This window comes from Drosophila sechellia, chromosome X, assembly GCF_004382195.2.
Source record: "Drosophila sechellia strain sech25 chromosome X, ASM438219v1, whole genome shotgun sequence".
Lineage (NCBI taxonomy): Eukaryota > Metazoa > Arthropoda > Insecta > Diptera > Drosophilidae > Drosophila > Drosophila sechellia.
The window spans coordinates 3,179,604-3,196,368 of record NC_045954.1 but is presented as its reverse complement, the minus strand read 5'-3'; the positions used below and the strand labels follow the sequence as shown (position 1 = coordinate 3,196,368).

At 37.4% G+C, this 16,765-nt stretch overlaps 1 long non-coding RNA gene across 1 annotated transcript; it reads right to left on the bottom strand.

Annotated features, from left to right (window-relative positions):
- Nucleotides 1-2,024: 2,024 nt before the first annotated feature.
- Nucleotides 2,025-2,508, bottom strand: LOC116802345. The gene is made up of 2 exons (XR_004362699.1): nucleotides 2,271-2,508; nucleotides 2,025-2,116 (listed from the first exon to the last, which is right to left on the bottom strand). It is a non-coding gene; the product is annotated as an uncharacterized LOC116802345 (long non-coding RNA).
- Between the last annotated feature and the right edge of the window lie 14,257 nt (nucleotides 2,509-16,765).

Genomic DNA, 16,765 nt, shown 5'->3' with positions numbered 1-16,765 from the left:
CATATTGAAGGGAATTAATAACTGTGCATATCACACATATGCATACATACACATATATGTACAAATGTATGAACTCTTGAAAATCGACTTGAAAGGACCTGCATTTGCTGCGAGTAATGTGCATACATAATTTTGATCCTTTTAGTGTGTATTAAATAATCAGGTGGCTCCGACGCAAAGTTCCTCCCGATTTTGTTACGTTTCGCTTTGATTTCCATTTCCACAACTGTAAGTGTACAAAACATAGCGCTTTTGGCGCGTGCATCTGCCCTCTCTTTTACACGTTTGCACGCTTTGGATTTTGTTTTGATTTTGCAACGAAGCGAACCAGCAAAAAAAAAAAAAAGGCATGCGGCCAACTCGCCCAAGAACTACCCTGCAATTTGCACATACTATAGTTAAGTACAAAAGGGCGACATATATTCCAAAAAAAAATAGTTAAATAGTTAATAGTTAAAAATTAAATAGATAATTCTTCTGCCAGCCCAATGCAAATTAATAAACGCAGCGAGAGTTCCGCTTTAGTATGCATGAGCACACAAACAGACGGCCGTAGCGATATGCTCAACTTTTACAGGGTACAAAAATAAATTGTCCCGCAATTTTCGAGCTTTTGTCCAAGTTCTCGATTTCAATAAGCAATATGTGTTTCTTGTGTTTGGACGCTGCTTGTTTTTGTAATAGTATTACACTATTTCTGCACCGTTTTCGTTTCGCGCGAAAATGGAAAGTGTGCATGGCGGAATAAAACAACTGCGTAAATAATGCCGAGTTTCCATATCAAGTTTGTCCAGAATTCGCAGAGGTTTTTAAAAAACGGACGCAACGTAGTCGCGTCTGCAATGCAATTGCAGTAAATCGTATAAACCGGCAGTGTTATGTGAAACATTAAAAAAACATAGAAAATAAACGCGGCACACAGGAGCAACTTAGCAAAGTGATATGTAAGTAAATAAATAAATATGCATACATACATACATACATACATACATACATACATACATACATACATACATACATACATACATACATATGTACATAAGCAAGTTACGTTGTATGCACGACCTTATTGAGTGTATTGATACTACTAGAATGCGGTTCATCCCATTCGCGGGCGCATTTGACTTGGCATTTAACGGTCTACACGTGCAGCAACAATGTAACTTTGACGCCAGCGTCAACAGGCAGGTGTAACCGGCGCAATTGTGTGGCGATGATAATGCCGGGGCCTTGCAGTTGCAGTTATGCTCGACGTAGGCCAGAAACTATCGCCGTCCATTGATAAGCCAAATAATCGTAAATTGCATTGCGCACTAGTCTTTCCATTGCAACAATGTCGCTATCTTTGACTTCTTATTTTTTTCTCGTTACGTATTTGTGCTTGTATTTGTTTTTTACTACAAAAACGTAAAAATACGTTCAAATCTAAAGCGACGAAAAATCACACCCTTTAAGTATTATTTCGAATTGTAGGTATTTTTATTATATCATTACATAAATACCTAAAATATTTATACAAATATTCAAAAAAACTCAGCGCTTGCAAGGTGTACCGTACAAACGTGTATATGTATGTATGTACATACGTATTTATTTGTCATTCCCATTTTGGCGCCATCTATTTAGACGCCAATCGTATTAGAAGATAACGAACGCATGTGCAAACCTTCAATTATAATTTATTTGAGGAGCTCAAGACTCGAGTATTTTGGCACAACTGATTCATAGGCATAATTACTGGAACACACACTTGAATTATTGAAGGCCACAATCGTAATTCTACGATTACTGTTAGTGATAGTGATATGAATATAAATATTTATTCCATTTTTAAATACTCCTTGATAATATTTAAATTTGGCAAGAGAAATGAGAGTTTAAATAAGTTAGTTCATAAAGTACATATGTACATACATATGTATCATTTATTTATTTATTTGGTAGTCCAGTTTCTCAACTTAAATGACAATGCAAATGTTGTCGACATTCCAATCGTCGCCTATTCCGCTTTGATTTACACATTCTTTTCTTACAAATTATTTCGTTGTCTTCCTCCTCTTTATCTCCGCTGTCGATTTTTTTTTGCCGTTTTGCATGTGCACTTCCAAATTTACGCCTAGAATGTAAGTGTGAAGACAAGCATAAGATGTTGGAAGGTGAATAGAGAGGGCGAAAACGGCAGCTGCAAAAACAACAAAAAGCTTCGTCACGAAAAATAAAAGGACAAAGAAAGAAGACGCCGGTACAGTTGCGCTCACACACACACTCACATGTTCACACAACAAATTCGCCAAGAGCGTAAAAGGCAAAACAAAAAGTGCAGCGTGGCGCTTTTATAACGGCACTCTAGATGAAAAAAATCAAAACAATGCTAAGCAAAAGCAATACAGGCGCAAAAATACAAAAAAAAAACCAAATGAGTGAGTTCTTTTTCCGTTTTTGTTGCAGAAACACCGCGGCCAAGCAAACTCAAATGTTGCCGAAACAATGTTGATAAGAAATGTTGACGAGTAAAAGGTAAGTAAGATTTCATATTAATGTTGTAATATAGTATGTATGATTTAGCATATTTGTTATTAAAGCAATATAGATTGTTTTAGAAGATATATTTAGGTATATAGGCGTTTTAAATGTACCCACTATTTAATTTTCGGCGAATTTTAGAACTTAGAACTTTAGAACTTTTAAGAACTAATGTGAAATGTTGATTCTCGCTCTACATGAATAATGTAGCGTATTTTATTTGGAGGCACAATGCCTCCCCCGACACCCTCTTATGCATCCCCAATGCCCACCCACCTTTCGCTTTCACTTTCACCTTCGCTTCGTACCCATTCCTATCCCCGAACACACATTAAGTTTTGCACAACAGTAAGGAATTCAAATGAGTACGACTTGTTTAATGGTCTTCCCACTCCAGTTTTAATTTAAATAAAGTAAGAGCGTACATTTCAGTTACCAACTTATTTTAATCCAATCAAAAGTAACAGGTTATTAATAACAATCTAACATTTATGATATAATATATATATATATATATATATATATATATGTAATAATATTTATATGATACAAGTTAACAAGTTAAAATGAAGATACAAAACCTATAGTACATGGATTGCACAATTTTGTATTCGCATATGTTTTTATTTTAGTGTCTGCGGATGTTTTCTTCCCAGGACATCCTCTCTCTATCCTTATCCCTTATTTATTTTTGGTTTTTCCTTGCCATTTGCTGCCGTCGTCTGCGTATTTGGCACAAATTTCCACACGGCTGGGTGGGCGTGGCGCATTGGAGGGTGGGCGGCTGTGGGTTCGGGGGCGTGGCGGTACTGTCTGCGACCTTCAAAACGATAATGAAACCCGGGCCAAAAAGCAAAACAAACTTGTCAGACGGGCAGAAGGACATTCAACCGCAAATGGGAAAGTGTGGTGGGGTGGTGGGTCGAGATAGGGGCATAATAGGGGCGCAAAAGTGGGCGGGGGAAGAGGGGGTCAAGGAGGGCCAGACAGACACTTCCACGTCCCCTCCACCAGCATCGTTATCCTCTTCTTCTGCATGTCCTGCGCAATCAAGAAAACCTCCAAAGGATTCTGCGATTTCAGACAGACATCCTGCTCGCTCCACTCGGACGCCTCCTGTCCTTTTTCCTCGTATTTTTTGTTGCCATATTTATCCTTTGCTGGGCTGCAAGGTCACGGCAGGTTCAAGGTCATTCCGTGGGCCAGGTTAATGTGCGTCTGGGTCGGGAATCCGGTATTGGCATCGCAATTGGAAATGAAAACGAAAATGGCCCGCAAAAAGGAAGTGGCTGGGGCAGCAAAATTTATGGCCGAAATCGTTCTCCAGAAGAGTGAAGTTATATTATGATATAGATATTGGGAAAGAAAATGCATCTAAATTATTGTATTTTGATCATTTGTGTTTACAAATTTTATTATTACATAATATTATATAATTATTTTCATTTATTTGCTGTTTCTGTAAAAACGGGTATCAATCTCATTTAATCAATTACTTAGCAAACTCTATTTGGGGGATCCTTCTCTTTTCCCGTGATCGCTGATTAATTTTGAAGCTTCACGGATTGAATTCGGTAGGGAAAAATTTAAAATTCCCCATTCCCTGGACAGTCGTGCACTTGTGATCTCCGGGGAAAAGTGCCCGAAAAGTGGTGCACACACAAGTGGCACAGGGCAAAATAAAGAGAAAAAGGACCCACTCGACAGAGGAAACTTGAGGAGTTCCAAATTGAAGCCACGGGGGAAAACAATCAACACCAAAAAACAAAAGAAAAATATTTATAAGAAAAAAAACTTTTGTCTCGACTAATGGATACCTTTTAAAATCATTTAAACCAGAATGTATCTAAAAAAAAAAAAATTAAAAACCAAACAGCCTGATCTTCGTGCAAATTGGTGTAGTTCTGATGGAAGTTAGTTATACTTTAAATTGAAAACTCGAGTTTTTATCCTATGGATACACTTATAATAAACTATATTCACCCCTAAGACCAACTGCGTATGTATATCCGAAATAATCCTGAGTGGACACTTAAGGGGTTCTACAAAAAGACCCCAGGGAAGAAGGAAATTGGACTGGCTATACCTGCTACTCCTCTATACTCCTATACCGATACTTAGATACTTAGATACTTCTCCACTTCAGACCCCCGACGTCTCGTCAATGTTGCACTTGAGGTTATCGTCGGGGAAAATCGTTAAACACACGCACGATAAGCGGGAAAATCCAGCTCTCTTCGGGTTTCCAAAACTAATATTTCCACGTCTGGGTGCCGAGATAATATTCTTGTTTATTTTCGGATAACAGAATTTTCTTGCGCTTTCCATTTCTGTGTTTTCCGTTTGCTCTCTGTCACTCACGTCTGTCACTTGGCATCTGGGCGTCTCTTTCCCTCGCTGTGCTGCCGTCTCTTTCTGATCGCCAAGAGCGTGACCTTTCGCGCTGGCGACCAACAAAAATATATATCAGCAAACTTCCCAAGACAGCACTAAACCAATAGCACTGAGATAAAGTCGGCAGACTTTGAAAAGAATTGAAATTGAAAAGATAGATCAATAATACTAAAAGTTTTTAAAAACTGTATGCATTTGGTAATACAAAATGTCAAATATTTACTTCAATGGAAATTCGCCAAATTTCGGAAAACTTTAGGGTTTTTCTCTGTGCCTCAAATTACCAAGCTACACATGCAGATAGAGTTGGAGACGCAAAGATAGATGGACTATTTTGGTCAGCCTTAGACGGGATTTTCTGGCCACCGAACAACTTTGGGGCTATGTTAATTTTAGTCCACCTGGGGTCGCTTTTCTATATACAACTCGCTGAGTTTTCTTGTGTTTGAATAGAAAGTTGAGGGAGATATTTAAGTCAATCGACTGCTAAATGTCAGGGTAAAAATCACGCCAAGGATGATTTTTTTCACCGTGAGTTCAATATTTTTGTTGCTCATACGAACACAAAATGTTGTACATAAACTTTAATTTCATTATTCATTTTAAATGGTGTACTTGAAATATTTGTTCTTGTGTGGGTAAAGATCCTTTGATTCGGTTTCGGTAATTAGGGTTTTTATCTCAGATGATTAGTTAACTGAAGTCGAAAGAGGCTTTGCTGTGATTTCCCCTTTTTAATCAGTTGCTAATTAAGTTTCCCCCTTCTACTGAAATCTAGAAGAAATGCTATCCGTATCTAGAAACGTGCGTATATATAGTTATACATTTAGTTGGCAGCGCAATATCTATATCTGCCCCAATGAAATCTTATCAATTGTCACAGTCTTAAGTGTCGTAGTATAATTCAAACTGAACTAAACTAATTTACTATCACTTTTTCGTTTTTCTGAAATATTATCATCGTTTTTCTTTCGTCTTTTTGCCGTTTTGAAGGCCTTTAACTTTGGTTGCTATAGCAGCACTATAGGTAAATTTAGTATATATATTTATAGTTATATATAGTTTGGTTATCAATCAAGGTCCGTATCGCGCGATTCCGCAAAAGAAATAAATGCCGCGATAAGCTTTTAGCGTACGCCTTTTTTTCACATTTCAAACATTTTTTGCTCCTCACGCATTTTTTTCGCACTTTTTTACGCACAGCTTTTTGATTTTTTATTAATAATATCGGACCATAAAAAAATCCCCAAAAGAAGCAGCAGTTATCAGCTTCTAACTGCCAACTTAGCCGATCTTAAGTTAATAAAGATATGCACAGAAATTTACTAGATGATGAACCAAGGAAGTAGATTAAGATGGTCCCATAAAATATGTCAAAAAAAGGTGAGCTAAATGTACTAAGAAATCCTAAAATGTTAAAGAATGTTTGAGGCTGCCGCGCAAGGGTTAAATCATCTAGATTCCATACATTTTGCTGATAAAAGCCAAAATTCGAGAACGCAAATTTTAAAGAGATAAAAGGCATAAACGAAACTGCCAATTGGTCGAAAAAGGGAATTTTGGGCATGAAGAAAGATGAAGAAGAAGTTGAGTGCAAAAAAAAAAAAAAAAAAACGAAGCGTGCAAAAAACACTAATAAAAAAAAGGCGACGTTTAGAAGTTAATTAAGCAAATTGGAAGAACAAAGGCCACAAAGGGAGAGGGGCTAACCACTCAATACGAGGCGAAAGATTAATGGACAAATCGAACCGAAAGCCCCGAAAATCGAAACAAAGTTTCTACATAATGAACAAAATGAACAAATGAACAAGAGGCCATGGGAAATCGCGAAAACCTAAAGCCAGTTGAGCACAGTGGGGAAATATCATAGTAAAATATGATGAATCATTGCTTGCAATAATTAAAATCCAAAAATATTATACTTGTTTTTTTATTCCATATTATTATTTTATTTTAAATATTATTTTATTTATTATTATTTTAATGTAGCCCTAATAATTGTGTAAAACATTACGTCATGGCATTTGTTGCCCAATATTTGCAATGATTTATTTGACTAGAAACTAACTTCTTTCCTGGGTTATTAAACAAAAGAAAAATTGAAAGATTTAAAATAATAGATGTCAGTGGGCTTAAATTTGGGACGCCGATCCAGAAGGAAGAGTTTTGAAAGCTTACGAATCGAAAAGCAAAACAAAAAGATCAGCAGAAAAACAAACGCTTTGTGCTAAGAAAAGTGAGAAAAATAAAAAATAATCAAACAACAATAAAAACTCGAATGTGGCGAATGTGGTGGGCAAAAGAAAGAACGCCAAATAAATTAAAATATTACATCGCTGACCCTGAACCTCGTTTTTTCGTATTGTTTTTTGTACGATTTGTTGTTGTGCGAACGTATGTTGCAAACGGTGGGCCGAAACCTATTTGTCGAGTAATTTAATACTTTATTTCAAATTAAATTTGAGAACGGAATACCATTGATTATTGTTACTGTTCTTATAATTCTGCTACTTATGTAACGATTGTTGCTATTAATACATCTAAGATATAATATAATAATTAATATAGTATTGCGATTAAATCCCGGAATGTATTACCAAATGGTATATTTTGAAAACTTGGTCAAAATTGCGAAACGTACTTATGTACATGTGTACATACATGTGTACTTGAGTTTCCTGTAATAGCGGAAACCTCCGTTTTATATAATCTCTGAAATTTTTCAAGAATGCAGATAAAAGCCAAACGCTTGACGTTTCGATATCAAGAATACAAATAATATAGCAACTCATTCGAAAAATATTTAATTCAATTTAACAACCATTGTAGCTTTTTTCTTATCACAAAAAAATAATAATAGTAAGCACTGGCAATACAGATTGAAAGCTATTTTTAAATAATATGTTAAGTCACTTTTATTGGGTGCGAACTGTAGATCAACCACAGTGTTTCCTCCAGCTCACACATTCCTTGATATTGCCACAAAAATGTATTATATTTCTCAATATTAAGCCAATCCAATCCATATGCCAAGCGGCAGTTGATCAATTGAGTGTGGAGCGTGGCCCACTGGTCCATTCCGGTTCGCAGCCCTTCAGAACGTACACCGTAAGAAAACGTTGGCAAAGTGCAATTAAGAAAAAATACACACAATATTTTTGAAAATAATGAAATCGATGATAACTTTGAAGCGAAATAACTAACATATACCCTTTTGTTTTGCAATTGGAATAGCAAATTTCGGTGATTTTTTTCCTCCAAAACCACCAAAAAAAAACCACCCAAGTATTCCGGGTTTGATCGCTGGATCGCGGCTCGTGACACGTGACACAAAAGAGGTTGTAGACAGCCTAATTTGATTAGAAAGAATCGTATAATATAATTCGAAAGTGAGAAGATACCAGAATTTATAGCATGAAAACTAAGTTAACGAGGCATTTGAAGTTTAAAGTAATTTAAGTATCTTTAGAATTAAAATTGCACCTCGCTCTGTAAAGTGTATGTCGAATGTTTTGAGGTGGAAAGAGAGTATCCAGTGTTCGTATACCCTTTTGTTTTTGCCAGTTAGAACGATGTTTTCCGTCGTTTTGTTTCCATTTTATCTAACTTGCTGTAGCAACAAGAAACTCAACAGAAACACGAGCAAAATAAAACGAAATAAAACTCTGCGGTTGAGTTTCTATTTTCCCACGCGCACAGAAGGCGAAGGAATATGGGAAAAAAGAGAGGGCCAGATAGGCGATGGAGGGTTAAGCATTTGTTGGCTTTTATCACATTTGTGTTTTGTCAGCTTTTCCACGCACACTGGTGTCCGATTAACTTTTAAGAAGTTTCACGCACATTGCCCCACAGCCTTGACACGCATGACGAATCGGCTACAGATAACGATTTATGTTGGGGATATAGGTACATATGTACATACATATGTGCAGGGACCCAGAGATCCATCCACTTGTCCTTAATCGAAAAGTAACAGTGTGTTGCATAACATCCTCGATCTATTGCGTTGCATTGTTGACTTAACAACACTGTCTTTCTTGGCCAATAAGGCAGAAACCTTTGGCGCGTGGAAAAAAAATTGTAAGACCTTCCGCTTTGTCCAATAAAATATTAAGAAATAAACAAAAATTGGTAAAAAAGAAAACTCACGAAGTCAGACATTCCGGGCTTATCAAATTCGCTTCTGGAGAACGAAGTTCCTACTCTAGAAAATCGTTTTTAATGGAAATTTAAAACGCATCGGTTTTTTCCGCTGGTTTCAAGTGCAAAGCTATATGAACATAAATATATGCTGATAGATCAAATCGAAAGGGGGAACAGGGGGGTTAGCAAAGAACCACTTGAAATAATTGCGAATAGGAAGCAACGTAAAGGTTTTACGATTTTTCAATTGCAAAAATATTTTCAAAAGAATTTTAAAGAATATATTATCATAATTTTTATTACCATTATTTTTTTTATTTTACTTATTTATGTGTAAGCTGCAGAGATACATTTTTCAATTTTATTAATTTTATGATACAGGGAAATTACAAAGAAATTGTGCAATGAATTCTAAATATTTTTTTGCAGTTTTCTTTGATTATACAATTTTCATTCAATTTCGTCTCGAAAATCGTCCAAATTATTTTTGTCATCACCTTTCGAAGTATAAAGTTACAAGTTGGCAAATTGAGGTTTAGGCATTCTCGATTAATAAATGCCAAACAATATTATTATTGTTATTGAATTACAGGGCATTGTGTAGTTTTTTCAATAATCAATAATTCCCGTTTCTCAAGCGATGTGAAAAATTGAATTTCGCTGGGCTTGTGCATTTTTCTGCATTTTTTGCGCTTTATTGAACGGAAAAAAGTGTCAGCTAAAGTTGGCCAAAAAGCAAGGGACCAAAGTGTACCAAACTGCGCCGTAGACACAACAACCACCCGAAATAAAATAAAATGAAATCAAATAAAGAAAATGCTTCGAAGGCCGATTCTGCAGGAAATGTCACCTTATACGACACGAGAAAAAATATTCGTTGACACGGCAGAATAAGTTGAACATTTCTGTCATGGATTTGAATTCAACATCTACGCAGTTGCTTCAGAGTTCAAGTCAATAAAAAAAGGCAAATGGCATGGCATATATAATATGTGTATGCTTATACATAATTCAGAGATATATCTGGGGAACTTGTTTCCAAGTTTGTGGAAAATTTTCCATCGGTGATTGTTTTTAAATACACAAAAATTAAGACAAGATGGCCAATAAAATACAGTACACAGTTTCATGAATTGCTCGAACGTTTTTTTCTTGTCTTGGCTTCGACGAAAAATCAAAAATTAATTTCGTAGTATACTACATAGTATTCCTGCCGATGAAAAGCCTGCCAGTTATGTTTCAAATTTTTCTTTTTAATTAAGAATAACTTTTTTTGGAAATTATGTACCTGTTCCTATGAGTATTCTCGAGTTACTAAAATATATCGGGTTGAAACTTGTTCAGACGGTAAATTTTCCATACAATAAAATAAAATAAATACATAAAACATACAAATAAAAGTGAACGCAAACGCAAATTAATGAGACGTGTTGGTGATAAGCAAAGAAATATACAAAAAAAATGAGAAAAATACAAAAAAAACAATTGAAAATATGGTGGAGACCCCTTTCCGCCGCCCCCTTTTCACGTCACTGCCAACGCCCTTCACGAAATCCAACGAAATATGTATGCTGATTTTTAAGCAGAATGTCAAAGATAAAGAAATTAGCATGAAATAATAAATTTATCTCGAGTGTGGTATCCAACTGTTGCCAGAATTAGAAAATAAAATGAAATTATTACAAAGCCGAAAAAGTCCTGAAATCTTTTTGTTATACTCTCCTACCTGTTGTTGTTATTTTAGTGTGTTTCTATTTGCACTGTTGTTGTTGTTGCTGTTGTTGTTCCTACATTTCGTCTACAGTTTCGTTTTTTTTTAAGTACGATACGCTACGCGGAAAAGGCGGGTCTTTTATGGTTCTTCAGGGAGTGTATGCAAAGTTGGGTGGGTTCTCCATCTTTACAAACAATAAATAGTAATCAAACAAAAATTGTGTAATACCTTTAGAAGCTTGGGAATATGGTAATCTGGCTTGTGATTTTTAGAGACCATATATCTATTAAGCCTAACCTGAAGTCATAAATAATATGCATTTCCAACACTAGTTAGTAGCAATATGTGCAACTACAGTCGTAAACAGTGCTGCATTTTATCTGATTCGTATTTGATTTTTAGATTTTCAAATGTTTGTATGAGATTTTTGCAGTCGGGTATGCCGATGATGATAGATAGATAGTCAGTCCGCAGTGAATGTTTTACTTTAGCGTAGTTTTTTCCGCCTCTGTTTAGTTTTGGCTCTTGACGACGAGTTTTCAGCGTTTAGATCATTGGCCCACCTATCTGCCCCAACACCTCACCGCCCGCCCCCCACGGACACCAGGCCCCCTCAAATATGTTTCACATGCGCCTATGCCTATGTCTGCGTACTGGAAAGTCTTTAAAAATAATTTGCGACCAAACATTATGGATTTTGGCAGCCCAAAGGCACAACAAAAATAATAATAGAAATACTTGAAAGGAAAGCAAGAAATTCGCGGTCGAATGTTAATTGCCGATAAATGTTTGGAGTCCCATGGAATCGAATGAAATCGAAGTAAAATGAACCAATGGGCTAAATTGATGTTACAACTCTATAGGCAGACGGTTCGTGTGGCCAGAAAAGGGGTTAAAGTACGGCGAATTTCAGTTTGGCGGCATCACAGATTTTCTCGCTGTGTTCTAAAACATATTTATTCGGCGACATTTTGGCATCAAATCAAAAATTCGTACATAAACTATTTTTGAGGCGACAGTTTCCCAAAGGAGTGGTGCGGGCGGGGGCAGGGGCATGAGAAGGGGGCTGAGGTTGAGTCGGCGGCTGGCGACTAAAACGTTTTGTTTTGGATTAATGTGATTTTGATGGAATCACTTGCAGACAACGGCGACAGCGTCCAAAAATAAGTGTAACCAGGAAGCCGGGCGAAGCAGAAGCGAACGCCGCCTTGGGCACACTGATCAACTTCAAAATGACCTGAAATTAAATGACTTCGCATGTTAAATCGAATGTGGCTCAAATTGCTAATAAACAATTTAAGCTGATCCATTAGACTAACATCCAAATCAACATTCTCCGGTGTTGTTCTGTGCCGAAAAGAAGGCATACCCCAAACGATTTTCCATCTAGGGCATTTCGGGCGAATGGATAGAATAAATAGCCGAGCATACGAGTTTTCCATGTTAGATACTTAGCACGGGCTAAAAATCGTTTTGAACAATAGATAAATGTCATGCAGCTGGCTTCGGTTTGCTTTTGGATATATACCTCTAATTGGACTATTCTAAATATACGCTAAAAACGAGAGGGCCCACAATGGAACTGACCACCTAATTTGGTGCGAACCCCCGAAATAAACAAGAAGAAAATCCATAGGCCGCGTAACCCCCGGTGGACGTGGACCAGATTCTCAAAGTGCAAACATCGGGGGCTCTTGGCATTTGCTCTTATCATTACCATATAGCTATTACCTATGCATTTATGTAGGTAAGTTGTAGCCTGAGGATGCCGATTATGATGATGATGGTCTCGTGCCACTGTCAACATTTGCATATCACTTTCGTTTCGGTTGTTGATACTGGTAATGTGTAACGAGCAAATGTGTAACGAGTAATGTGTAACGAGAAAAGCAACATTGGACGAGATCGTCAGCGGAATCATTTGTATTTTATAACGTAAGCCCATCACGCAAACCATTTATTTACAAAAAGGAAAGATTTCGATGATCTACCTTTCGAACTATTTCATACAATATTCATTAAAATATTCACTTTATTCGATACCAACTATATAAACTTGATCTGTGTGTGAATGATATCTTCTGTTTGACTTTCTTTCTGATTTCAAAACAGTTTTCGTATCTTTCGGGCAAATGGAAAATCTTGGGTGGATCAAGTAGCTCCTTCTTTCCCGACTTCTCCTCGCCTTGCCCCTCGTCCCCTTCTCGTGTGCATTATCATTATCATTATGATGATCGTTTGTCGTCGTCTTTCGTTTCATTTGACAGACGTGAGAATTTTGTGAGCAAAGAAAACGGACAAATATACAAACACACAATGATAACAGAGCATATCTGGGCACACACACACACACTTGCGCAGTGGAAAATGTTTCAGTGTCGCCCAGATACATATACTTATATCTGTGTACCGTGTAAACATATCGCCCAAAATGTCAGTTGCAACGCACGAAAGATTCGGATACAATTCGCTGAACTTCACTTCAAAAAGAAAAAAAAATTGTATAATTTAAATTTTTTGGATAAGTGAGTTTTTTTCTGTGGTTGTTCTAAATCAAATATTAAGACTGGCCCGTTGACAACTCGTGGATGTGGAATGGCTCAAAACAGCTGATATAAGAAAAAATCGCTTCGTTGGGAATTCCGACCTGCAGTAAAGACGAAAAGCGCGTTATCTCATGGATACACCCGTGTCTCTCACACATATCAAATGTGGCTCACACAAACACTAAATACTCACTCGCTGCTCTAATTTCTTGATTACACTCGACCAGAGGCTGCACTGGGCCAAAAACGGCATTTGTCCAAGGGATTAGCATTCCAAATGGATGGCAAACATGGTGCAATGACACACTTGAAGAAATTTTCGGTTGTGTTTCGCATTAAATGTCATTCAAAATAAATTTTAAAACTGTGCATGCATATTTGCCAAATGTTTTTAAAAGATATAACCATTTTTTTTCTTTTTTTTTTTGTCATGTACATATGTATTACCTACCGCCTCCCTCCGCCCCTTTTAACCTGTCTATCGGTGTCTACGGGCTCGGTGGTGATGACAATCGTGATGATGATTACACAAGTGCGATGACAACCAAACGTAAGAGCATCAAAGAAAATGCAAACACTGAACTGTGTGTAAACAGAAATTGATAAAGGAAAAAATAAAAAAAAACTGGGAACGCAGATAGAAGAAATAAAACTCTGCTGGATGAAGTGGTGCGTGGAGGAGCTCAATGGAGTAGAAACACCCCAGACACACAGTGGATTCTGGTTAAATTCATTAAATATTAGCTCGATAAACTCCATGGCTGCGTCAGCGAATCGTAAAACACTAAACACCTAAAAAAGTTGCGGTGAAAACGAAGGCGGAGTAGTCAAACACTTTGAGACAGTTTTTCCAACAGTAAGTCCTCGTTAAGTGGGATGGTAAAAGTTGCATGCACCATGATGGAATCGGCATTCGACACTTAAATCCCATTGATAACCCTCGGCCACAAAGTCAATGGAAAAGTCGAACCTTCGACGCTTTACTTTGGCTGCTCTTCAATTGGAATTGGGGTAGCTGGATATAGTATGGTTTACAAGTGAAAAACTCTTTCCACCGGTGTGATCGTCGCTAGTTTTTAATTTTTTATGATTGATTTGTGCGCGCTATTAAGATTCCCTATCGATATCAACGGCGACGCGAGTCTTAAGAGTCAAAAGCCCACCGCCATAAAACAAAACTCGCTGGAGAGGGGTTCTATATGTATATGTACATAACATAGCGTATAGCGCAACAGGTGCGTATCAGGTTGCTAGGCCTATGCGCCACGCCCCCCACCCCCCACCGTCGCCCTCCTCGAAAGTCCAATTCCAATCGGGTTTTGGGTTGATTTTTTTTTTTTTTTTGTTTCATTCGGCATTCGGTATTGATAAATTAGGTTTTAAGCCCTTTCGCTTTACGCTTTGCGAGTTACGTGTTAGTTTAATGTTTATAATGTTTATATAATGTTAAAAAAAAAAATAGCTAATTTCGGCAAAGAAAATGTTTTCAGTAGTATTATTTTCCAGTTGGCAGATCTGTTGTTGTAGTTGAATACTACCAACATACTAACTCATCAAAAACGTATTCTAATACAACTATATATTATTGGACTACCCATTATGTGTTGCTATATATACTGAAAGTAACATAACATATTCCAACACAATATATATACTGATAAGCGAGAAATTCCGTCTGCTACCCCGTGAATTATTTAAATTTGACGGAATTTTCCCCCTCGACTTTTCGTCTGCTTGAGTGGGGGCGTCTGGAAAATTTTCCCAACCGATAGAGAGAAATAGGTTGTAACTTAGCTTAGTGACGAAAGTTGGACGCGCTAGTGCGGCCACTTGCGATTGGGGGCTTCGAGTGCGTGAGTGACTGGCCACTTATGCCCATTGGATCCCGAACCCGGTACTCTGTGCCCCTCCAAAGTTTACCGATCGATCTGGCTGGAAATCGGGGAAGGGTTCAGCCCCACTCTCTGACCTCTCTCGGTTTAAACTATCGTTCAGAATGTAATAAAAATCATAAAAAATTAAAAGTACCCACACAGATAGTGGTACATACATAGTTTTTTTCATCTAGATTCTAGTTTCTAGTTTCGGGTGGAATTGAATTCATTGAACTGGCCGTAGGCCCGTTGAGCCATCCGAGATAACCGTAGTTATAGTAGTAGTAGTAAGGCAAAGCATTTCTTGATTAATTTTACGACTCGGCGTGTCAAATGTCAAGGCTTCTATGTACTTCTATGTGGTGCTTAAGCGCGAGAGAGAGAGAGAATCATATTAGGGGGTTATATTACGATCGAAATAAGAGTCTGTTTTATATCGATACAATTATGCTTTGGATTAGCTTCGATCCACTTGATATGTAACTACGCAACGATATGCTTGTTCGCAGAACGTTTCACTGGCGATCAGAATGTGAATCAGTGGCCAAACACATACATATGCATGTACATATGGCCCGAAAGTTCATGGGAAAAGCATTTAAATAATTTCGATTCAGTCCAGTTTAGCACGCGCAAAGGCAACCGAGCCGAGCCGAAAGAGAGGAATACCAGAAATGCCGAGAAAATTCCAAATTGCTAAACGACACTAATCTAAGTTTTATTTAAATGACGAACCGAAAAACCGGAGACGGTGAATGGGATTCGGATTGGGGATGGAGGCATCGGGTACCTGTTGCCAAGAAGTCAGCCTATACAGGTGGAAGTGCACTTGCAGAAAAGGGTTCAAGCAAAAGTGTAAAAAATAAATAAAAAAAAGAGCTAGCTACAATGATTGTGTGTTGCACCTGTTTCCGATGCACAACTAATTTGCAGGATAAGTTGATACCCGCCGAAGTGGAATCATTTTGTTCACCACAACTTTTTCGCCAGTGTAGCCGAATGTTCTGTCCAAGTCGGCGACTCTCCCTCGGAGTCTTTGCATCTATTAGAATGTTTCATTAGGCGACCTTTAGCGGCCTCTTTTCCCCCGACTCTTTTTTCTTTTCTATATCTCGCCTCCATTGTTGTTGCTCCTCGGGTACCTGTTCTCTGATCCGAAATCTGGTGTTCAAACAGAATTTAGCCGACAATTAATACCAGGCTCGGGGTTCGTTAGTTTATTTATTTTTTGTCTCCTTTGGTTTTTTTTTATTATTTTTATTTTTATTTCGTTTTTTTTTTTGTTTTTTTTTTTGTCGGTTTGCACAGGTTTCGTTATGAGCGTTATGCTTATGAGCGTAGGGCCGCGAGTTGGAGATGCTCAGATACAGTATCTTGTTTTAGAGGCTGTTGTATAAATTTTAATGAATGAGTTAATTCCCCGTTTCGTAGAACTGCCAATAATAATATTTAGTAGCCCCAGAGCATTGAACCTACTCCCGTCCTCACCTGTTAATTTTTTGTGTGTACCACAAACGGGGAAAAAATGGGCAAAAGACGGAATACGGAACGTATTAAGTTAATGAAGTTTT